At 38.4% G+C, this 26582-nt stretch overlaps 1 protein-coding gene and 1 long non-coding RNA gene across 9 annotated transcripts in view; one reads left to right on the forward strand and one right to left on the reverse strand.

Annotated features, from left to right (window-relative positions):
* Nucleotides 1-26582, forward strand: part of scrib (scribble planar cell polarity protein) — a 115832-nt gene that overhangs the window by 4951 nt on the left and 84299 nt on the right. The window lies entirely within an intron of this gene.
* Nucleotides 21121-25036, reverse strand: LOC130908974 (uncharacterized). Its single transcript, XR_009061679.1, has 2 exons — nucleotides 22842-25036; nucleotides 21121-22755 (listed from the first exon to the last, which is right to left on the reverse strand). It is a non-coding gene; the product is annotated as an uncharacterized LOC130908974 (long non-coding RNA).

A 26582-nucleotide genomic window follows, 5' to 3' on the forward strand; every position in this document is an offset into this window, starting at 1 on the left:
GAAAGCACAAAAGTGTGTAATAAACAACTAGCACATTTATATTTTGCATTTTGTTTTCTTACTGTACCGAAAATGAACCGAACCGTGACCTCAAAACCGAGGTACGTACCGAACCGAGATTTTTGTGTACCGTTACACCCCTACTAAATATACATAAAAATAGCTGAAAAATAAAATACTTGCACAGAAAGGAAAATGCATTTTACATTAACGCATCAACATGCATGTAAGGTGCACTTGAACTTACTGCCCCCATTCTGTACTGTAACTTTAAGTATGTATGGTTTCAAATGCATGAGCAGAATGTCAATGAATATGAGTGACATTTACATCTGAGAGTACAGGAGTATGAGTGCACTCGTTTATCTCTGTCCCGTGGCTTCATTCACAGTAGGGATGTCCTGATCCGATTACATGATCGGAAATCGAGCTGATCGTGCCATTTTTCAGAGGATCGGAATCCAGTATATCGTTGTTTTAATTAAAAAAATATATTTGTTTTTCTGCTTCTTGCTCGTACAGCCTGTCACTCTCCCACCTGTTGCTTTTCTTGGTCACCAGTGCAGCTAGCTTTGGTCCTTAAAGTTCATGGTAATTGACAGGTTTGTAGTTTTGATCTGGCAATTGAACACTCGGTAGCTCTACGATCAAAGGCACAAATGTGTTAATCATCCTTCTATCAATCTTCCTATTTGAGAGGCTGTTTTCGACAGCGTGAGCGTCAAAGCGTGAGTGAATTTAAGTGTACTTACACATATGAAGAATTATATGAATGTTATTAAAGGTGATGCAATGAAAAATGTGGGTGCGCCTACATTTTGTGCTGTGCACATTAAGAAAAAAGTTAGGCGCACCAGTGCAACCAATGCACAAAGTAAGTGTGGAGCCTTACTTACGATCTGATCCGTATCACGATACCCTTGTGGCGATCTGATAGGTATTGCGATACTTCCACTATGGAAACATATTATCTTTTAAAATGTGTAAAAACACAGAGGCATGTATCTCCGTTTAAACTAGATGCCATTTGACTTTTTTTTATACATAGAAAAGTCCCTTAACTGTTGCAGCAACTCTTCCTGTGCAAAATAGAATTAAAAAAAAAAACAAAAAAAACTTCACATTTCATACAGTCCCGAGCTGATACTGACAAAAAATCTTTAAAAAAAAAAAAAGGTTTAAACATGTTATTGTCCCACTGAATTATTTGTAAACAAGAATAACGTAGAAAAACACTTGTCTTTATTAAATGCTTCATTGAGTCAATATATAATATATTACCACTCACACTATCACAATTGTTTAAACAAGCCCAACGATGCGGCGTCTTTCAACTATAGCGCTCCCAGGCTTCTCTGGCAACATCAAAGCCTCAACAGCTGTCACTCACAGTTAACTTTAACAAGCAAGCTGGAGTGCAAGAAAAGCAGCAGGATGAAGAGTGATCAGATCGGAACATCTCTTGTTTGTTGGGTTGTCGCCGGCGCTGTGTTGTCGTAGCACATTAGAAGTATCTAAAGTATCGATACTGATAAAAAAAAAGTATCGATACTCGGATCGTGACATAAAGGATCGCGATATATCGCCGGATGATAATTTTTCCCAGCTCTGATATATATTGCTCTGTTAATTTTTTCCAAAATCGTTCAGACCTAATATATACACTCACCGGCCACTTTATAAGGTACACCATGCTAGTAACGGGTTGGACCCCCTTTTGCCTTCAGAACTGCCTCAATTCTTCGTAGCATAGATTCAACAAGGTGCTGGATGCATTCCTCAGGGAGTTTGGTCCATATTGACATGATTGCATCACACAGTTGGTGCGGATTTGTCGGCTGCACATCCATGATGCAAATCTCCCGTTCCACCACATCCCAAAGATGCTCTATTGGATTGAGATCTGGTGACTGTGGAGGCCATTTGAGTACAGTGAACTCATTGTCATGTTTAAGAAACCAGTCTGAGATGATTCCAGCTTCATGACATGGCGCATTATCCTGCTGAAAGTAGCCATCAGAAGTTGGGTACCTTGTGGTCATAAAGGGATGGACATGGTCAGCAACAATACTCAGGTAGGCTGTGGCGTTCCAACGATGCTCAATTGGTACCAAGGGGCCCAAAGAGTGCCAAGAAAATATTCCCCACACCATTACACCAGCACCACAAGCCTGAACCGTTGATACAAAGCAGGATGGATCCATGCTTTCATGTTGTTGACGCCAAATTCTGACCCTACCATCCGAATGTCGCAGCAGAAATCGAGACTCATCAGACCAGGCAACATTTTTCCAATCTTCTATTGTCCAATTTCGATGAGCTTGTCCAATTTGTAGCCTCAGTTTCCTGTTCTTAGCTGAAAGGAGTGGCATCCGGCGTGGTCTTCTGCTGCTGTAGCCCATCTGCCTCAAAGTTTGACGTACTGTGCGTTCAGAGATGCTCTTCTGCCTACCTTGGTTGTAACGGGTGGTTATTTGAGTCACTGTTGCCTTTCTATCAGCTCGAACCAGTCCGGCCATTCTCCTCTGACCTCTGGCATCAACAAGGCATTTCCGCCTACAGAACTGCCGCTCAATGAATATTTTTCCTTTTTCGGACCATTCTCTCTAAACCCTAGAGATGGTTGTGCGTGAAAATCCCAGTAGATCAGCAGTTTCTGAAATACTCAAACCAGCCCTTCTGACACCAACAACCATGCCATGTTCAAAGTCACTCAAATCACCTTTCTTGCCCATACTGATGCTCGGTTTGAACTGCAGGAGATTGTCTTAAACCATGTCTACATGCCTAAATGCACTGAGTTGCCGCCATGTGATTGGCTGATTAGAAATTTAGTGTTAACCAGCAGTTGGACAGGTGTACCTAATAAAGTGGCCGGTGAGTGTATATATATATATATTTTTTTTCCCTCAACTTTTTAAGGGCTAAAAAATTAACAAAATAATCCAGAAATACAACGGCATTGCCAAAAGACACGAAAATATATATGTTTTTATACTCCGTAACACTCCTGGAAAAAACGGAAGAAGAAGTACTGTTAAATGTACTATACTGTAACATGTTTAGAACTGAAAAAGCTTTTTTTTTCTGTGACGGATTGGGACTCGGTATTGGCAGATTCTCAAAATCAGGTGACTCAGATTCGGGTGAAAAAATATGCCATCAGGACATCCCTAAATCACAGATTTATTGTTAAAGTATGACATCATTTGAACGAGTTAAATCTACCCCAAAGTCATCAGTAGGTTAATTACCCATGACCAGTATGTTAGTCATCAAGTGTAGAAGCAGCAGCTTCTTATTGTTAGCGCTTTAGCTAAGTGAACAGATGGAGATTTAGATATCCGGAGACTTCCAGTCACTGTAGTCATTCAACCCCCGCTGGACCCCAACAATCCTAGATTATGCCTCATCTTTAAATCATGGCGCAAACACCACTTTGAAAGATTTTTAACTTATTGGCTGCCATCATAAAAATACTTTAGTGTAAAATCAAATTTACCACATGAAAACAAATTTCTGGTAGTGCAAAAACAAATACAATGAGGAGCAGAAGTATTTGCACCCCCTTGTGAATTTGCAAGTTTACTCACTTTGAAAATAGGTAGAGGTCTGAAATTTCAATCATAGATGCATTTCCACTCATAGAGACATATCTTTAAAAAAAATCCAGAAATCATTGTATGATTTTTAAATAATTTATTTGTAATTTACTGGAGTTCATAAGTATTTGTACCCCAGAGAATCAGCAACAATTATGACACTCAAAGAGTTGTCAGTCTACCTTAAGTCTACGTTTAAGACCATTATTGTCACCTGTGGACCCCACAGTCAGTCATAATCCAACTGCTATCATGGGCAAGACCAGAATGCTTTCGAAAGACACCAGAGAAAAAAAATGTTGAGCTCCATAAAGCTGGAAAAGGCTATGAGACAATTGGAAAGCAGGTTGGTGAGAATAAATCAACAGTTGCAGCAATTGTTAGAAAATGGAAAAGGCTAAACATGGCTGACAATCTACCTCGGACTGGGGCTCCATGTAAAATCTCTCCTCGTGGTGAGAAAATTGAGGGCTCAGCCTAGAACTACACGGCAGGAGCGGGTCAATGACCTGAAGAGAGCTGGATGCACAGTTTCAAAGGGTACTGTCAGTAGAACACAACGGGGCAATGGTTTAAAATCATGGATTGCTCAGAAGGTGCCCCTGTTGAAGCCAGTACATGTGAAGTTTGCCAGGGACCATCTGAATGATGCAGAGAGGTCATGGTAGAAAGTCATGTGGTCGGATGAGACCAAAGTAGAACTTCACTCATCGTGTGTGGAGGAAAAAGAAGGATGAGTACAGACCCAAGAACACCATCCCCACTGTGAAGTATGGGGTAAGTTTTTTTCTAGATTATGTCTCTTTAAATTGAAATGTACTGTATCTATGATTGAAATTTCAGACCTCTACCTATTTTCTAAGTGGTTGAACTTGCAAAATCACAAGGGTTGCAAATACTATACTTCTGCTCCTCACTGTAACTGAGTCTTGATAATTTTGCAATCAAATTTTGTATTGACATACATTTCAATATCAATACTTCAATATTTTTGACAATCCCATCCTGAGGTAGTGTATGCAATTGCAAGGCCATATTAGGTAATCACAGTGGGCGCAACAGACTTGGAACCTGTTCAGCAGAATCCAACAGGGACACACCCATCAGGAATTTCTTTGCCCATCTCAATAATGGAGAAACCACAAAAACAACGTACACGTAACTCTATTTTGTCTTATCAACGGGATACTGCGTCATCTTTTGAAAACCGTGTCTGTACGAGCTCTGTTGTGGACAGCGCAATGTCCGACTTGAGCTGTGACATTTGATATGATGAGGAGGGTGTTGTGGAGGGGGGTTACAGGATTGGTGGTGAATGGACTTCTTTGTAACCTGTCATGAGACTGGAGAATAAGATCACTGCTGCTTCCTCAACAGGGTCTTTGAGAGGTTAATATTGGTAAAGCGTGAGCGCATAACAGACGATGACGCGCGCCTAAACAGTAAAAAAAATTAGAAAACTTTTAAGAATCGTTGATTCTACCGATCATTATTTTGAATAATTGAGTACTTACGTCCCCAAAAATCATTTGTAGTGTGGGTGTTTCCAAACTAGTAAGTGAAAGTTCAAATTAATTGGACGTCTAGCGATGTCAGTGGCACTGAGATGAGCTTTCACAGCAAGTCCTCACAGTTGGAGTCACTTTGTGTCACTTCTAGGGCTGCAGCTATCGATTATTTTAGTTGATTAATCGATGAACTAGTTAGTTTGAATAAATGAGTAATCGGATAAGGAACAAGAAAAAAATAAAACTCCTGGGCAGAGCCTCAAACGGTAAAAAAAAAAAAAAAAAAAAAAAAAAAAAAAAAGAACAATGTACAATGAAAGAACAATTGGCTAACCTACATAGCAGGAGTCCGCTAGCTTAAATGCTATAAAACGCTAACGTTTTTTTTTTTTTTTTAACAATGCTCTGAAAAAATAGACACATATTCCCACAAAAAATGGCTAAATATACCTATAAACTAAATTATGAATATATTGAAAAAAAAACAAAAAACATTAGCTTAAACAAAAACTTAGCTTATATTGATCTTAACATGGAGCAGCTGGATTTAGCCATGTGAAATGAGGCAGACTAGAGGACAATGTATCAACCCAAATCAGTAAAACTTCATGCAAACACTTTCAAAATAAACCATTACAACGCCACTTTACTTAAACGAATACTCAAAGCAGCAAAATTTAATTTAAATCTTTTTTTCTAATTGAATACTCGAGTTAATCGATTAATCGTTGCAGCACTACTCACTTCCTTGTTGATTTTAGGGTATTCACAGATCACTTCCTGTAGAGTTTGAGTCACTTCTGGAACATTCTGGATAATTTCCTGTTGATTTTAGGACTTTTCTGGGTCGATTGCTGTTTATTGGCCACTTACTGTTGGTTTGGTGGAAATATAGGTCACTTCCTGTTGTTTCGGGTCTCTTCCTGTTGGATTTGGAGCATTTACTGGTCACATTCTGTTGATTTTGGGTTACTGTATGATTTTGGGTTATTCCTGGGTCACTTCCAATACTTTTTTTTGTCACTTTCTGTACATTTTTGGGCAATTTAAGGATTTTTTGGGTCAGAAATTATGACCAATAATGGAAAACCAATGAAAGAGCTAATAAAATGATATTTTATTTTGGTGCACCCTGTTTTTAGGGCATTTCCTGATCACTTTGTCTTCATTTTGGGGCAATTTGGGGATATTTTTGCTCAAAAAAATAATCACCAATGGAGAAACACTGAAAGTGTTAATGAAAATATTATTTATTTTAGGTTTACGCTCTGATTTTGGGGCATTTTCATGTGAGGGTTCCTTTATATTTTGGGTCACTTCCTGCTGTTTTTTAAAAATGTATTTATGTACCGTATTTTTCTGACTGTGAGTTGCACCCGAGTAGAAGACGCACCGGCCAAAAAAATGCACAAAAAGAGGGGGGGGGAAACATATGAGATAAGTTGAATTTTGGGGAATTTTCTAAGACACTAAGCAAAAACGCTAAACATTATAGTAGTAATAAAACAAAACAAAGTGCTAAATAGGTATGTGTTGACATTGGTGCTGCAACAATTAATTGATTAACTCGAGTATTTCGATTAGTAAAAGATTCAAGTTAAAGTTTGCTGCTTCGAGTATTCGTTTAATTAAAGTGGCATTGTGATGGTTTGTTTTGAAAGCGTTTGCATTTAGTTTAATTGATTTGGCAACAGTGAATATGACATAATTCATTTTACAGATGAATCCAGCTGCTCCCTGTTAAGACCAACATCAGCGTTTTTGTTGGAGCTAATGTTTTTTTTTTTTTTTTTTTATGCATTTGTAATTTTGTTTATAGATATATTTAGCCATTTTTTGGTGGGAATATATGTTTGAAACATTAGTTAAGAGCATTGTAAAAAAACAAGTTCACATTTTATAGCATATAAGCTAGCGGACTTTTGCTATAATGCTTTATTTATTTATTTTTTATACCGTTTGAGGCTCAGCTCAGGTATTTTATTTTTTTAAATGTCCTTATCCGATTACTCGATTATTCGAACTAACTAGTTCATTGATTAATGGACTACAATGTATAAGTCGCACCTGAGTATAAGTCGCAGGCCCATCCAAACTATGGGAAAAAAATTGTGACTTATAGTCCGGAAAACACGGTAGTTTCAAAAATGGTATAGATTATCTAACTCTTTATTGGGTTGAAATTGTTTTGTATCGTGACAACAGTGCCTCAAACCGATCATTGTTCTACCACCCGCGTCTTTGAAGAGCCTGCTTATCTCCACGTTCCGTGTGGGAAGTTGGTACACCACAGTACCATACCGAAAATCCTTAATCATCCGAGTCATTTAGGAATGCGAACGTTGAGAATGTTAGCGTAAGACTCGCGCAGAGATATCCAGAGCGGCCGAGTGAGGGATCCGAGCGCATTCAGCAGGTTCTTTTGTCTGAGCTGATGACCAGCTGGTCCCACATCCTGCCTGCCACTGTCCTTCCCCTCCCACCCCCATCCCCAATCTGGTGTGGTGTGGGAGCGAATTTGTGGGCTGTAATTTATTCTGAGGAAGGATTAGCAGGAACTCAAGAAGTGGGGAGGAGGGCGATTGTCTTTTTCATACTGGAGGAAGTGATCTAGGAACTGATCGCCTAATTCTTTGGGGATCGGGTTTTAGGAGCTCCTGTTCTTTTAAAGGCTACCACTGATTCATATAGTTAAAGTTGAATAGTTTGACTTTTGAGTCAACTGTCTGAATTCATAACATTGTAAGAATGATGGGATAGGAATGAGGAAATATTACACAAACTCTTACGAGAAAGTTCAGATTCCAAAAAGAAAGAGTCAGATTTTTTCAGAGAATAAAGTTCCAACATTGTGTGAATAAAGCTGTCGAGAAAAGTTGTATCAAAGTGTTGACTTTACGATAAAAAAAATGTTAAAATTTTGAAAATGAAATTAAACGTTGTGGGGAAAAAAAGCTGTTGTTCTACGCAACTGAAATAAAAGAAATTTAAACTGTCTGGTGGGCACCAGATAGTATTTGTTGCGCAGCAGAAACAATCTGGTAAATATTAGCATTATATTGCATTTAAGCTAGCGAACATTTGCCTTGCAAGTTATCCAATTGTTATTTTGTTGTACTTAGATCCTCATTTATTTATTAATCTTATATTGTTTGAGGCTAAGCTTGAAGTAAAGAGTCTAAGATTGAAGTAAAGCTCAACTAAATCTTGTATTTTCCTTTTTAGCACGCTGAAACTGCTGGTGTTCGAGCGCGCTTAAGCATAGCCCCAAGCGATGTAAAAAAAAATATAAAATTAAATAAATGAGGATCTTACAAGGGTTACAAGAACAATTGGCTAAATTGCATAGCAAAGGTCCGCTAGCTTAAATGCTATATAATGCTAATGTTTACCATATTGTTTCTGGTGCGCACCAGATTGTTTAAATTTATTTTATTTCTGTCGATGTCCATTTAGGGGCTCCATAATATGTGCTGATTTTTTTAAACATTTTTTGAGAGGATGGTGTTCATTGAAATGCCTGAATTGGTAACATTTCAAGAATAATTTTGTAACGTTCCTAGAAAAACCATAAATTTTACGATAAAGTTGGGAAAGTCGCAATTTTTCAGTGAACAAAAGTCATAGCATTGTGTGAATAAAGCAATAGCTTTATTATTATTTACTATTATTATTATTATTTCTATTTTATTTTTTAATTTTATTTATCTTATCTTATTAATATTTATTATCATTTTTATTATTTATTTTGTAATTATATTTATTTTGTTTACCTATTTTGTTTTTTATTATTTTTCCATTTATTAAAGTGATAGCTATTGATATTAAAGTGCTAACATTAGGCATGTGCCGGGTTGATAGTCTGACGGTATGATAACCGTAAGCCAAAATATCACGGTATCATGGTATTGCAATTAACTTGAAGATCTCTGGATTTAAAAAATAAAAAATAAAAAAAACCTTTTTTCCATTGAACAAGATTTTTATTTTTCTAAACAGTTAGCAAATTGGAACATAGGTATAATGTTAAGTTAAAATAAAATTTTCAAAATAAGAAAAAATAATGTTCTCAATATGAAATATTCTCAATAAAATATCCAAATAAATGCAGTCCTTTAGGTGAGCCTAAACCCACAGCCAAAACTTAACATTCTTACCATCAAAACAAAAACAATTGAATTATTTTCCATAAAAAGCACGTGTTGTGTAACACTCGTATCAGTTTTACATGATACACACTCAAGGAAATAGTACCTTTTCTCATAGGCACCGTCTAAATGTATTACTCTAACACACCCAATATGAGATAAATAGCACTTATATCATAGTTTAAGGAAAACAAGCAGAATATAGGGCATAAAAGATACACAACACTTTCTTATCACGGAAGCCCAATGTGTGCGTCATGAGCAAGATTAATGTACCAACTCTCGCAATCAGTTCTCCCGGACAGTCCAGAACAAATGGCGGGACACTCTGTCCTAACACAAGGAGCACCGGAGAAGGCCCAATATCCAACCGATAACACGACTGACAAGACTCAAACAGCCCATTTGACGCTGAGGTGGCATAATCCACAACCCTCGTTGCCCGGACAGCAGTAACTCCCGAATCCTCCTGTCCAATCCATAAAGAGACAAAAATCCTAAACACACCCTTCTTCCTGCCCACAGCCCGCACCGCGAGAGCCTTCAAAAGACTGAATGTTTAACTAATCATGGTCATTTTTTCTCGGGAACCTTTTGTTGACTTCTGATATGGTGACCTTGGAACGAGCTTGCCTCCCCGCCTGAGTGTTTTTGTTTCACCTTGCCGTTTTGATCTCTGTCGACCTGAATAAATTGTCAACTTGTTTTCAGTGAGCCTTGTTTAAACCTTTCAAAATGGAGTCAGTAAAAAGGGTTAAGACTAAGGTGAACGCGCGCACTTTGCCCCTTTTGGCCGGATTGCCGCGGTCCCACTGGCCCGGGTCGTTGGAGCTGCGCCAGCGCGGGTCTGGCGCGATTTTGGCTGTCTGGCAGAAGGTCAGATTCCTTCAACACTGTTTCTCAACACAGACAGTTGCCAGAGAAAAAAGCACCACATGTTTTACCACCGCTAGACACACTAAACACGCTGGAGTTTATGTTAGTGAAACGTTCATGACCTTTAATTTTGTATAAATGCGAAATCATATTAGAGGTATTGCCTCCTTGGCAGCCACGCTCCGCAAAGATGTTTTTCATGTCTGTTGGCCTTCCTCCTAAACTCCGCAGCCATCTGTAATTTTTCTGGAGCCAAAGTATTCCCATACCAGCGATTTTGTTTTCTTCAATGGGGGGAAAAAGTTCAGGTTTTTCACTTCCTCCAGCCATCGTGTAGCACAGCTGACTCATTGACACTGAACAACAACCGGTGAGGGAGGGTTGAGCCTTGCAGCTGCAAGCGAGGGATTTCTCTCTGCATTTTTGGGACATAAAAAATAGCTAATTCCTTAGGAACGGTATGACGAAAAAAATTTTGCGGTATTGACACCGTGACGTTTTCATACCACGGTATACCTTGAAACCGGTAATTGGCACATGTCTAGCTAGCATTTGAAAAATTATTTTGAAATTTGTAATTGTGTGAGAACAAAAGCATTACGTTTGTGAAAATAAGCCTAAACAGGACCCCAAAAATCGTAATTTGAAGACGACTTTAAGTCTAAGGGTGTAACCATACATTGATCTGGATCACGCATCGATTTGTTAAGCAAAGATAATTTGATTGGACGTGTATCCCCGTCAACTATTATGTCCTAGCGGCGCATTCAGCCATCTGTCGTCCCTAGGCGTTAGCCCCCAGTAGCCCGTGACAAAGGTAAACACGGAAGCAAAGCTCCAGTGAATAATTAATGGCTGCGTGATGGCGACGGCAGCTGTTTGCGATCAGGGAGAGTCAGCGAGTGTCTGTTGGATGGCAAATCAACGCTGACTGCCCAAAGACGCACATAAGCCCAAGCTAACGCTGGTGGCTAACAACGTGCTCAAAAGCTGACGCATGACCGACTTATCAAGTTGCTATCCACTGTGTACTTTATTTTACGGCCTGTTGATTCCAGAGTCACTGGTGTTTATGAGGCAAATATTTAGACTGAATCAGAAATCACGAGTCCCAGGCATTTATTAGCTCTGATGCTAGGAGTCCTTATGTACACAAGGCTAGTAAGTGTTTCCGAGTCGTCCGTCGTCGAACTTGAGTACACGAACGGATACACCTGATTTTTCTGAAATCTTTTTGTTTACTCTAAATGTAATCAGTTAATTGCTTCAACTGATTCACGGTAAATTAGATTTACCGAATCATCGGAATCCTGAATTATTCTGTTGGCTCAACTGACTAATTCCAGACAGCTGTGATTCTTGTGAGTTAGTGAATCTTTTCAAGGAGTCTTCTCACTGATGACATGACAATCAAATGTGGGAACCTCTGGGTACCTCACGATACGATATGCGATAGATATAACTACAATACAACTAATACTCAGAAATACAAGCTATTTTCATCCTTCTGCTGTGAATTGGAATGAGTTTATCACTAGTAGATGTCCCATCTATTTGAAGTGGGAGGGATGGATTGGACGTCTATGGCCATCAGTGGCAGACAATACCATGCAATGAATGAATTTTGAGCCATTTTACGTCACCTCCTGTTGATTTCCGTTGACTTCCTTTTCCTTTTGGGTCATTTCCGGTGTCACTTCCTGTTGATTTTGGGTCATTTACAGGTCACTTCCTGTTGATTTTGTGTTACTGAAAAGGAAGTGACTCAAGAATGTCCTCAAATGAACAGGAACTTTAAATGCCCACCATTGTTGTTTTCGCCAACGATGACTATTACGAAAATATTTCGTAAACCATCAATTTTTTCATGACGATCAAGTCACGATGACGCGCCGAAAGGGTGTCTTGGGAGAATAAAACTTAACGAGACGGATGCCAGTTTTCGTCTGACGACACGAGAACGAGATGAAAATTCGCCATAGTTTCCGTCGTAAATTCACAATGTGTGATATTTTCTTATTGTATGTGTAGTTAGAATGCATTTAGCAGTGTTTGGCCGTGTCACTCATGTGACGTGCTGCGCTCCCCCCATCCCTCGTCCCATACACAGGCTTAAGCGTGTGCTCATTCCAGGCTCCTTTTGTAAAACGCTTGGCAATTTTTGTTTTCTTATCTTGGCCATGCCATGTTGCTTTCGCCTTTAAACGTCTGTGCTGAGTGATAATCACACACTAAACTAACTTGTAGCATTAGCATAGCGTTTGTAATAGCATAGAGTTAGTGGGGGATAGTGGGATAATTTATATCCTATTAGGTTATCGATATGCACCCGTCAAGAATCAATATATCGTTTTAAAAATGGTGTCACTCTTAACTTATTCACTCCCAGCCATTTTCACCAGAGCAAGGCACTTCGCTCCCGGCCGTTTTACTGGATTTTGACTGATTTTGCAAGGCCCACAGAAAATTCTGTTCTATTGCTATTAGGGCTGTCAAATGATTAAAATTTTTAATCGAGGTAATTACAGCTTAAAAATTAATTAATTGTAATTAATCGCAATTCAAACCATCTATAAAATATGCCATATTTTTCTGTAAATTATTGTAGGAATGGAAAGATAAGACACAAGACAGATATATACATTCAACATTCGGTACATAAGTACTAGAGCTGGGAATCTTTGGGCACCTAACGATTCGATTACGATTACGATTCAGAGGCTCGATTCGATTATAAAACGATTATTGATGCACCCCCCTCCCTTTTTTTTTTTTTTTTTTTTTAATGTTTTGTACATTAGTTCCAAAATTGTTCAAAAATACTCTCAGGCTAAACCAAACTACTATTTCAGTATCAAGTTAACATATAGCAGTAAACAAATATACAAAAATAACCGTAAATAAAAAACTCCAGTCCCCATTCTGTATCAGCAGCTTTAAACTACATTCAATTAATTTAATGTTGTGAATCAACCGTAAAGTTGTTAAAATTGCTCCCGTTATTCCATAATTTCCCTTTTGTCTACTTTCGACATGTGAAAGTTTTAAAACTATTTTAAAGATAGATTCAAGTCAATATTTTACCGATTTAGGAGTATTTTAAGTTAATTAGGTTTGCTTGGAAGGTTCGCTACAACAGCCTTGCAGGGAAGTGTACTGATTTAAGATGGCGGCCGTTTACTAACGCCAGCATCTAGCTTTTTGTAGGTGTGCTGCTAACGCTACCGAATCTATATTGCATCTAGTCCTATATAAATTATATCTACAGTAACATTATGTGGATGTACTTAGTAGCAGCTTTTCGTCAGCAGTCAGGTATGTTGTTGTGTTTTTTTATCTCGTGGCACGAGTTGAGCGAGAGCCGTGAGTTGAGCATTGGCATTACCCGAGGGGCCGGGTAATGAGAAGCATGATGTTTAGCTACTCTCGTTCCGTTCCTCATTGACCGCGCGGCGCGCTGAGTGTGTTGTACTTCTGCTTTACTTGGCATATTTCAGTAATCGGAATTTGGATGTTTGTGAATCGTTCTCGAATCTTCCACGGCCGAATCGTGAATAATCTAAGAATCGGAAATTTTGCACACCTCTAATAAGTACTGTATTTGTTTATTATAACAATAAATCAACAAGATGGCATTAACATAATTAACATTCTCTTAAAGCGATCCACGGATAGAAAGACTTGTAGTTCTTAAAAGATAAATGTTAGTAAAAGTTATAGAAATTTTATATTAAAACCCCTCTAAATGTTTTCGTTTTATTAAAATTTGTAAAATTTTCAATCAAAAAATAAACTAGTAGCTCGCCATTGTTGATGTCAACAATTACACCATGCTCACTCATGGTACTAACCCATAAAATCAGTTGGACCCAAGCGCCAGAAGAGGGCGCCAAACTTCAAAAAACAAGTAACAAGCGGACATAACACTGTACTGTCATTTTAGTCTGTTTGAGCGGGGCATATGCGTTAATTGCGTCAAATATTTTAACGTGATTAATTTTAAAAATTAATCACCGCCAGTTAACGCGATAATTTTGACAGCCCTAATTGCTATATAAACATGGAACCCACCCAAAAAAAGATTACTCTTCTTTCAGCAGAAAAAAAAGTAAGTTCATATCTTTTTCCATTCTTCCGCATTAGAGAATAGCTTAGTTTGAGCAATTTTCCAATTTCTGATGAAAAAACAGAAATTGAGCTTTTTGGGAAAGCATACATTTCAAACATTAATTTGACTTTAAGACACTTATTTTTTGCTTTAGTTACATCCCAAACAATGTTTTTTTTTCCCCAAAATATCATAAAGCAAACGACAAATAGAGCTTTTGATAGCAAAGTAACCATTTATTTACACATAACTAACTGAGAGATGACACTGTTGTCGCCGAGATGAAGCTGCTGTCGCCGTGACAACTGGGTAAACTTTTCCCTTATCGTTACCTGTCTCATAAAGATGGATTTTTTTTTAACTCTGTGGGGTCTGCTCGGCGAGCCCGCTGCCCTGGTGGTCCCGGTCGTTCTGCTCGGTCATCCAGCGCCTGGCATCCCGGGCGTCCTCTCGGTTGTTCTGCTCGGTCGTCCGCCGCCTGGCATCATTTCGCCGGCGCTCCGCCCGTGCGGCCCGGCAGTTTGTTGCTGTTGAATCAGGTTGCGAGTCTTACCAAATGCACGACTGCCCTCCAGTGGCCAGTTTTATTGCTTTACAATGGATTTTCAGCTTTGTGCTTTGGAGCTCAGTTGAATCAGGACCCAGAGATCTTTTATGAAAAAAAAAAAGTAAAAGACATATACGTCTTTGGGACACTGAAACAATTAAAAATAGAACGTATTTATACGTTTTTGGAAGCAAATGAGTTAATAACAGGAACCAATTGGTTGCTAGCAAAGTTTTCCATAACAAGTGTCCATATTAACTCATATGTGCCCTTGATGGCGATAGTGGTAAACTAGTTATAAACTCATTCAGCTTCACAGCAGACGGATGGAAATAGCTTGTTTTTTATTTTTAATCGGTACTCAGTATCGGCTTATCCTCAAAATCAGGTGACAAAATATCAAAAATATGAGATCGGGACAACGCTATTAGTGATTTAAAACTAACTAGTAGAACCTTACCGCGAGCTGCTATTAGAGTCACCCAAACAAACTCCGAGTGTGTTGTCGCGCCGCTCAAGTGGAGCTGTCAACATTCAGGGTTTGGCCACGTTGATTTGTTGACATGTTTCTCGTGTTGATTCTTTTTGTCTCGGGAGCGTCCATGTCGACAGGAAGCGGGAATAATCGAGGCGGCAGTGGAATGCCCTGTTTTTGTGCCAGCGTTTCAGCGCTTTCGTGTACATTAAGCCCTGATGATGTCGCCTATGATAAGAAACATAAAGTGTCATATTTTGTTTGTGCTTCGAGTGATGCTTGAGTGCTTCAACAGTCGTGGCGATATCAGCACTCCGTGTTTGAACCGTGCAACGTAATAGATACTTGAACTTATCTGAAACAAGAACCGAATCCCTGTAAAGTAGAACTGAAATAAAACGACTGTGCCTTTGTTTGCGTGTTAAGGAAGTAGAGCAAGTGTTGTACAAATATTACCGCAGCACACATCAAAGTCAAGGCCCGCAGGGCAGATCCGGTTTGCTACATGATATTTTTGTGTGTGATAAAGCAGGTAAAGTATGGGTACAGTATATTTCAGTAGTGCTGTGAGTTATGGAAAGAAATATTTCACGATATGGGCCGTTTTATATCACGATATGGACATGCCACAATATAATACATTTTTAATTATTCTGTGAAAAATTATGCAACAATTATAGCAGCTTCTCAAACACTTTATTTTTGAGTTGACATTAAATTGACCTGCGACAAATGTTAAATGCACCAAGTAGTGCTGCAACCTAAAACTATCCAGTGTCAATACACTCAAAATTGTCTGTACGTTTGAATGCGTGTGGACTGTGGATGGTTGTCTATCTCTATTTGCCCTGCTCTGGGTGTATCCTGCTTGTTGTTAGCTGGGATAGGCTCCAGCACCCCGCGATACTCATGAGGATAAGCGGTTCAGGAGATGAATGAATAACTATAAAGATATCTAATTATCTACTACTACTTTTGAGTTTTAAAAACATGTAATTAATTTTATTTATATGCAAACATACACAACATATAAACAACAATACCTTACAACAACAAAAACTCGTCAGAATAGCGGAAAAATTGTCATGAGTGTAGTCAAGACAAGTTGGAAAGTCCAGTGATATATATTCTAGAGCTACAACTAAAGATTATTTTCTTAATCAATTAATCGCACGATTAATTAAACGATTAATCGGATAAATTTCACTTTACCTTCACAATTTATCTTGAAGTTGTTTTAGGCATGTTGTAAGTAACAATAAAGACAAAATGGATGACTATTTCCTTCAAAAATAATATTTTGTTACAGCTTCCTGACTTTACTGTAATGTACAACTGTATTGATGATCAAATTTGTTGGCAAGTAATTTATGAATCAATTTTGATCGATTAGTTGTTGCAGCCTTATTAAGAAGCTAGTTTAGACAGTAAGATGTCCGAAAATTGGCAAAAATGTGAACTGTTCTCCAAAGTAAAAGCAGATTTTGTACATGTCCTACTTTGACTTAACAAAAATATAATGTAGAAATCTGATCATATTTACAACTGAGAAGTTATATTATGTATGTTATAATTTCAAGAATTTAGACAAGTTTAAGGTGAAGAAGGTCCCAAACAATTAATCAGTTTATTAAAATAGTTGTCCATTAATCCATTAACTGTTGCACCTCTAATATACCGTATTGGCCCGAATATAAGACGGCCCTGATTATAAGACGACCCCCTCTTTTTCAAGACTGAAGTTTGAAAAAAGACTTTTTGAACACCAAATTAATTTTTATACAGAAAATAATTACAGTACATCTGAAAAAAAAATGATTATAACAATATATTTGCGAGAAAAAGCATGTTATTTTGCCTCATTCAAATCTTAATATCTGAACATTTAAATATGTAAAGTAAAGTGCAATCACATTCGTAAATGAATGGTTTCTGTTTTTTAAAATGTAAATAAACCAATCTTTTGTGATAAAACAACAAAATTGCAATAACTGCATTAACCAAAGTGAAGTCTAACTAACTGTGGTACTGAAACAAATCTTAATAAGGAAAAACACTGCAATAAAATAATGCAAACTGGTTAAACTTGAGAGTAGCTGAGATCTGTCATGACAGATCATCGCTTCAATAATATCTGGCGCCATCTAGCGTCATGAATGGGTATAACGTCTAGACCACGAATATAAGACGACCCCCACTTTTTCAGTCTTATTGCAATGCAAAAAACACCTTCTTATATTCGGGCCAATACGGTATTCCATTATTGGCATGTGCCAATCCCCGTAGTGAGGGTGGACTTATCCATGATGCAGTGGAAACGAATTGTTTCATATGTGTTGATTATATATTTTGCTATTTTCAATTGTCTTGCATACATTACTCATGTATGGTTGACAGGAACCAATTGGCTAACTATTGAGTGGAGATAGACGGATTGGTTGTACTACTATGTTATACGGAATCCCATCAATGTAGCAAATCTGCTGGCCAAAATGCATTGCAGGAACAGGTCTATTTAAGGCGATAATGACAATAGAAGTGTAAAATAAATCATCGATCGATAGAAAGTCTTATATCATTTTGGCGTTATATTTTTGATAAAATATTTGCAAGAATAATAACATACACACCAACTACAATTGGGCTGGTTGTAGGTTATATATTTGTTCCCAGAGTAATTAGCTCAGCGTGGTTGTGTTTGCACTGCGGCACTTGACACAGGCATGCCTGGAATCTCCAGGAGTTTGTCCTGCCCTCCCCCCTGTCCGCCCGCCCGCCCGCCCACTGCACCTCTTGCACACTTGAACTTAGTCGGAACACACAAATACACACATAGTGAAGCACGTGCCGCACTCCTACACATAGCCCTCTAACGCTATTTTTAATGAAATTAACTGTTGTTTTTTGGGACTCAAACTGGATCACGAGAAGAATTTGCCGATAATGCGTTTTCCTGTGTATGTTTTGGAAGTGATGAATGTGGGAAAAGTGACTGTGCGTGTGTGAGAAATCCAGCCTGTTGCCAGAGCGTTCCCTTTAATGTATTTTTCATTTTTATTGCTAATTTAGTTACTGTTGAACTTACAATAAATTTCAGTGATTTAATGTAACTTTTTGAACAGTACATCATTATTTTGAGCAGTTTGTAAATGCACAGTTTTTCATTTGCAGCTGTTTTTTGTTACAACATTAAGGTAACTTTAATTACTTGGCTACTGTTGGCGGGGAGACATCCAATACATTGTTTGTTTATTACCGTCAATGGCACACAATAAGTTAGTATTACAACTGATTGTCAAATTAATCGAGAGATATTTTGATAGTAAATTAAAAACCATAACATTCTCTAAATTAGTGCTGCAAGTAACATTTTTAAAAAATAATTGATTAATTGGCCAATTAATTAAACGATTAATCGGATAAATGCCACTTTTTTCAATTACCTTCACAGTTTAACTTGAGACATGTTGTAAGTAACAATAAAGACAAAATTCAATTTCACAGCACACTCTCTTGTATGACAATTTACAATTTGAATGGGAGTTTGTGTTGAGACTCTAAGTGGTTATATGAATGGGTTTCTTTATAATAATACATTTACTATCAACTCTACTATCTAACAATAACTCAAGCGCTAATATGTTTCTCCAAAACACAATACAAACGGATGCTTAGGACACTGATTATCATTATCGCTAACTAGCTTAGCCCTCCGTGATAAGTAGTAACGTCTCATCAACAAAGAATACAAACAATGCAATTGACTTCATTTGCTCACTTCTGATGGAGGCACAATGGATCTAATAACACAAAACGACATTTTGTAATATTATTTATTCGGCAACCCAACCTGAGTGGAACAGTGAACTCTCTCTCTCTCTTTCTCTCTCTCTCTCCTGCGCTAACCACTGACACGTGTGTACACAGCCTCACACAAAAACAAGGACTCAAAGCCGGCAAAAATTGATTGTCAAATTCATTGGCAACTAATTTATTAATCGATTTTAACCCATTAGTTTTTGCAGCCTCTTTAAGAAGCTAGTCGAGACAGATGTCTGAAAATTGGCAAAAATGTTGAATTGTTTTCCAAAGTAAAAGCAGTTTTTTTTTTTTTTATGTGCTACTTTGACATATAATATAATGAAGAAATGTGATCATATTTACAACTATATGTGTTATAATTTCAAGAATTTAGACAAGTTTAAGGTGAAGGAAGTCCTAAATGATTAATTGGATATCAAAATAGTTGTAGATTAATTGTTGCACCTCTACTCCAAATACTTTTGACTGTATTATCTACGCTATATATGAGTTGTACAATAGATAAAATAATCAACTAGTAATTTTGGCCACACTAGTCAATGTACTTTAATTTTTTTTCTGGTAGTTCATTTAATTTCTAGTGGAGCTGAACTGAAGTGTGCCGCTGGATGGAAACGCGCCTTCATATAAGAGTCACTTAACTTTTCTCTCACAATGGAAAAGATTGTGAGATATGTAAATGTGACGCCTGTGAAAAGGGGGTCCATTCACTGGCATTTACTGGAAAAGATGATTCAGTGATGTGTACGCTGTTGCTTGAACAATGAAGCCATTGTGCCAAAGCTGCTTGCGCGCACACAAGCGGAGAACTTGTCGTTCGCGTATCGGGTTCATGCGTATGCTTTTGTGCGGATTAAATCACTAGTTTTTGACACTGGGAAATGGATGGTGAACAGGGAAAGGAGGACTGACAGGTCGCCCTTGAATCATTGGACATTGTGGAGCTAATAATTTTCTAAATGTTCTTTTTTGAACCTCTTAGTAGCAGATATTTTCTTCCGTATTTTCTTACCATAATTTTTGGACATAAGCCGCTACTTTTTTTGTTCATTTTGATCCTGCGGCTAATAGTCCAATGAGGCTTATTTGTTGATTTATTTGGGTTAATAACACTTTATTTGACAGCGCCGTCATAAGACTGTCATAAGACCGTCATAGTTATGACATGACACTATCATGGGCATTACTGAATGCTTATGACAGATGTTATTAAGTGTTATCCGGCCAATTTATGTACAGCTTGAATCTTTTACAGCTATTCAAAAGTGAGATAATTTGCCGGATAACACTAAATGATATCTATTGAATGCATTCATTTAGAGCTGCAACGATTAATCGATTAACTGGAGTGTTCGATTAGAAAAAAAGATTCGAATGAAATTTTGCTGCTGAATATTCATTTAATTAAAATGGCGTTGTAATGGTTTATTATGAAAGTGTTTGCATTTAGTTTTACTGATTTGGGTGGATACACTTCCCTCTAGTCTGCCTCATCTCACATGGCTGAATCCAGCATCTCCATGTTAAGACCGACATAAGCTAAATTTTTGTTTGAGCTAATGTTTTTTTTAATGCATTCGTTATTTAGTTTATAGGTATAGTTAGCCGTGTTTTTGTGGGAATATGTGTCTGAACCATTTGTTAAGAGCATTGTGGGTAGAAAAAACCATTACGTTTTAATAGCATTTAAGATGCCGGACTTTTGCTATGTAAGTTAGCAATTGTTCTTTTGTTGTACATAGATCGTTATTTATTTTTTTAATACCGTTTGAGGCTCAGGTATTTTATTTTTCATGTTCCTTATTCGATTACTCGATTATTCGAACTAACTAGTTCATCTATTAATCGACTATGAAAATAATCGGTAGCTGCAGCCCTACATTTATTAATGCTTATGACAGTGTAATGTCATAATTTTGATTGTCTAATGACAGTCTTATGGCGCCACTGTAAGAAAAAGTGTTACCAAATACCATAACTTGCAAGTAATGGAACAACTTGAACAGTAACTGAAGAAATAATTAGCAGAGAACATAAATTTTGATTGTTTTATAAATCTGTAGCGCTGCAATGCATGTTCGGAGGCATGTTTGACAACAACAGTGATGACAGCAGGTGGCAGTGGAGGTTGACTGTCTCCTCCAAGGGAGCAGTGATGGCCAAATGAAGCTTCTTGAAGCAATGAAGCTTTGGAGCCAAGTGGTTCAAAGCTTGATGGTGGTTCATTTGGTCTGATGACAGTAGAATGATGGCGCTGTCAAATGAAGTGTTACCGGTTAAGATCTTTTGGCGTTAATATCCCATAATACAGTGAGGACAGCTGCGGCTTATAGTCCAGTGTGGTTTATCTATGAACAAATAGCGTTTTTGTGTCAGATTTGGTAAGCGGCAGTTTATAGTCAGGTGTGCCTAATAGTCCGAAAAATACGGTAACTCATTCGCTGCCAATTTCATATTTAGTGGACTGATTCTTAACATAGTCATTCAGACATCCAGAGTGGGAACTCACATATTAGCACACTCAGCGCTTTGTAATATAGACTCATTGTTCATTCTCCTCTTCTGTCTCCTGTAAAAGTAGTCAGTCATACACTATTGATTGTCTTGCATAAGTGTTCCGGTTGCCCGAGTCAGGTGAAACGCCGGCTGCTGTAAGGTGAACACTCGACAAAAAACTCAGTGCCGCTGGCTGGACAAAGTCCAAATTCAAAGCTCTGCCAGCTGCTTTGAATATCGTTTGGTTTGCAAATCCGCAGCGTTGACTGACTTATTTTGGACGTGATATCCCAAAAGTGGCCTTGCCGGTTTCTCCAGCACTGTTTTGAAGTCACCAAAGCAGCGATTAGCCCACCAATATGGTGACGTTGGCGGATTAACGGGTCTATTTTTAAAACGCTAGCTGTGTCAGAGAGCAAAATTTAAGTATTATAAATATGCTACTCATATTGATCGTACATACAGCCCACTCGTAGTCAATCTAGGAAAATTTCCAAGGATTTCCATTTATACACCGTTTGGTGACGTCTTCAGTCTTTAGGTATCTCTGTTATTACCTGCTTTTGACAGTTTAAACTTTGTGACCGCTACCTCTTTGAAACTTGTTGTTATATTGTCATTCAGTTCCTGGTTAAAGAACACTGAGGTGGTCATTCTGGTATTGTACATATATGCTAGCACTCTTTAACCATGTGTACTTGAGGCAAGTAAGTAGCCTCTTAAGCCCACAATGCCGCCACCACCTGTTCACTCTCAATCTTCCTTGGACAGCAACGCGTCAGAGGCTTTACATTCACATCTTGTACTTTGTGTGCAGCTGTCAGGATAACAGAACTGTCATCGCGGCACGTTCCAGGTTGCGCACTTGGTTTTGAATCCTGTGAAACGTAGTCTTTTATTCTATTCCCAAGAGAAATGGGTCGGTGGGGGCTCCTGTTGTCACTTTGGTTGTTCATTAACCGTGTGGATGTTGACATGCTAGGAATCGGGCACCCACTGTTAGAGTAATAGAAGCATTATACGCCCCCTGTCAACTCAGTGGTTTCTGTTAGGCTGACTTGTCTTCATTGTTGGACCCTGTTCAAGGTGGTCCTCATTTTGTGGTTCTGTGGGGGCGTTTGCCACTCTGATCCAGCGCCTTGAAGGATGCCCCCATTCTTTGTTTCACATGCCCTATAACAAAGAAACATCTGAGTCAGAACACTCTTCAGCTACAAAAGAGTACAGTCTCAGTACTAGAGGTGGGAATCTTGGGTTACCTCACGATTCGATTACGATTCAGAGGGTACGATTCTTTTGATTCCGAACCTCAGCAGGACAGGTCAAGTGTGCTGAGAAAATTCCATGTTCTTGTATAAGAACAGGAGTTGATCCACGTGCTCAGATTTAAGTGTTGCTACGCTGTGCATTGACTCCTGCAGACGAAAAAACAAGGATCTGTGTGTGGGCGTGGCATGTCAGATGGCTAAAGTTACCCAGCTGGGCAGCGACAACCATATTAGCTGCGTTGTCTGTAAGAACAAAAATGTCTTTTTTTGCGATTTTCCATTCATTTACAGCCCCGCTTCGGAGCTCAGGGATATTAGCAAAATTGTGGTTTTCATGCATTGCACATAACAGCGAGTCGGTCTTCGTTCGACAGCGATGGCATGATTTCTACTTTTGTCTACCTGTAGAGAGGTGGTGGGATGACATACCTTGTACCTTGCTTTCAACATTATTTGAAATTCCCTATTTTCTAGAAGAAGATTTTCTAGTCAAATCCAAAATAATCCACACGTCTGCTTTTAAATTTTTGGGAGCAGGTCTGATCTCACGGAGAAGTTTGTTGATTAGGTCAGCCATAGGGCTGATGAACTATTTAGTTCGAATAATTGAGTAATCGGATACGGAACATAAAAAATTAAAATACCTCAGCTGAGCCTCAAATGGTATAAAAAAAATCATGAAATGAAGATCTATATACAAAAAAGAAGAGTTAGCTAACTTAGTCTGCTAGCTTAAATGCTATAAAATGCTAACTTTTTTTTACAATGCTGTTAACAAATGGTTCAGACACATATTCCCACAAAAAATGGCTCAATATACCTATGAACTAAATTACGAATGCATTCAAAAAAACATTAGCTCAAACAAAAACTTAGCTAATGTTGGTCTTAACAGGGAGCAGATGGATTTAGCCATGTGAAATGAGGTAGACTACAGGGCCGTGTATCCACCCACATCAATAAAACTAAATGCAAACCCTTTCTAAACAAACCTTTACAACACCACTTTAATTAACCGAATACTCGAAGCAGCAAAATTTAATTCGAATATTTTTTTTCTCATCGAATACTCGAGTTAATCGATTAATCGTTGCAGCACTAGTCAGCCATGCTTGTTGCTGTTTTGTATCTAGGAAGTGTGAGTTGTTGATGTGTACTCTTTGTCCGTTCCCCATTGCATCCCAAAGACCGCGCTGACTGTGTTTTAGTTCTGCTTTACTTGGCATATTTAAATAATTGGAATTTGGAATTGTGAATCGCGAATAATCTAAGAATCGGAAATTTCACACACCTTTACTCAATACGCAAGGATTTTCCTCTTAGTCTTACTAGTACCAACACGTCCATTCATTGGCCAAGGTCCTACACTTCAAACCGTAAATAAAAACTCTAAAATCTTGGACCTTTTTCTCTAAAAGTACTGATCGCAACATCGGTACTGAAGGATTTTCGATCATAGGAACTGGAACTTTGTCACTAGGTGTACCAATTTTTAGCTTTACAAGTCAATTTCTGTTCATTTTAGTGCATTTACAGGTCGCTTCCTGTTGCGTTTTAGTCGCTGCCTATTCATTTGGGAGATTCCTGGGCCACTTCATTTTCCGTAACCCAAAATCAACAGTAAGTGACTCAAAATCAATAAAGTAATGATCTGAAATGCCCCAAAATTACCTCGTTGCCTAGCATTGGCTGCCACTGATGGCCATAGACACCCTCCCACTTCAAACGGATTGGATGTCCACTAGTGGTAAACTCATTGAAATTCACAACAGAAGCTTGTTTATTAATCGCTTTGTAGAATATCTTAGGTTGATTTCCTGACCAATGTATCGATAATCATTGTATCACCATATCGTGAGAACATCGTTATCGTAATTTTTGTATCGCATATCGTATCGTATCGTGAGGTACCAAGAGGTTCCCACTCCTAACGACGACTGTGCAAACATGTCATTGTAACACAAATGACTTACAGCTTTAACAGTATGCTTGAAACAGACAACTTATTGGTAATGGCTGCTGTGACATAAGTACTCAACACAAGTGTTTACTTCAAGGTTTTCCCCAGAGCATTTTTAATACATGCACGCACACATGCATCCCCCACACAGACACAACCACATTAAAGCTACAGTGCCTTGCAAAAGTATTCGGCCCCCTTGAATCTTGCAACTTTTCGCCACATTTCAGGCTTCAAACATAAAGATATGAAATTTAGTTTTTTTGTCAAGAATCAACAACAAGTGGGACACAATCTTGAAGTGGAACAACATTTATTGGATAATTTAAACTTTTTTAACAAATAAAAAACTGAAAAGTGGGGCGTGCAATATTATTCGGCCCCTTTACTTTCTGTGCAGCAAACTCACTCCAGAAGTTCAGTGAGGATCTCTGAATGATCCAATGTTGTCCTAAATGACCGATGATGATAAATAGAATCCACCTGTGTGTAATCAAGTCTCCGTATAAATGCACCTGCTCTGTGATAGTCTCAGGGTTCTGTTTAAACTGCAGAGAGCATTATGAAAACCAAGGAACACACCAGGCAGGTCCGAGATACTGTTGTGGAGAAGTTTAAAGCCGGATTTGGATACAAAAAGATTTCCCAAGCTTTAAACATCTCAAGGAGCACTGTGCGAGCCATCATATTGAAATGGAAGGAGCATCAGACCACTGCAAATCTACCAAAACCCGGCCGTCCTTCCAAACTTTCTTCTCAAACAAGGAGAAAACTGATCAGAGATGCAGCCAAGAGGCCCATGATCACTCTGGATGAACTGCAGAGATCTACAGCTGAGGTGGGAGAGTCTGTCCATAGGACAACAATCAGTCCACTGCACAAATCTGGCCTTTATGGAAGAGTGGCAAGAAGAAAGCCATTTCTCAAAGATATCCATAAAAAGTCTCGTTTAAAGTTTGCCACAAGCCACCTGGGAGACACACCAAACATGTGGAAGAAGGTGCTCTGGTCACATGAAACCAAAGTTGAACTTTTTGGCCACAATGCAGAACGATATGTTTGGCGTAAAAGCAACACAGCTCATCATCCTGAACACACCATCCCCACTGTCAAACATGGTGGTGGCAGCATCATGGTTTGGGCCTGCTTTTCTTCAGCAGGGACAGGGAAGATGGTTAAAATTGACGGGAAGATGGATGCAGCCAAATACAGGAACATTCTGGAAGAAAACCTGTTGGTACCTGCACAAGACCTGAGACTGGGACGGAGATTTATCTTCCAGCAGGACAATGATCCAAAACATAAAGCCAAATCTACAATGGAATGGTTCAGAAATAAACGTATCCAGGTGTTAGAATGGCCAAGTCAAAGTCCAGACCTGAATCCAATCGAGAATCTGTGAAAAGAGCTGAAGACTGCTGTTCACAAACACTCTCCATCCAACCTCACTGAGCTCGAGCTGTTTTGCAAGGAAGAATGGGCAAGAATGTCAGTCTCTCGATGTGCAAAACTGATAGAAACATACCCCAAGTGACTTGCAGCTGTAATTGGAGCAAAAAGTGGCGCTACAAAGTATTAACGCAAGGGGGCCGAATAATATTGCACGCCCCTTTTCAGTTTTTTATTTGTTAAAAAAGTTAAAATTATCCAATAAATTTTGTTCCACTTCACAATTGTGTCCCACTTGTTGTTGATTCTTGACAAAAAATTAAAATTCTATATCTTTATGTTTGAAGCCTGAAATGTGGTGAAACATTGCAAGGTTCAAGGGG

This window comes from Corythoichthys intestinalis, chromosome 20 (genome assembly GCF_030265065.1).
Source record: "Corythoichthys intestinalis isolate RoL2023-P3 chromosome 20, ASM3026506v1, whole genome shotgun sequence".
Classification (NCBI taxonomy): domain Eukaryota; kingdom Metazoa; phylum Chordata; class Actinopteri; order Syngnathiformes; family Syngnathidae; genus Corythoichthys; species Corythoichthys intestinalis.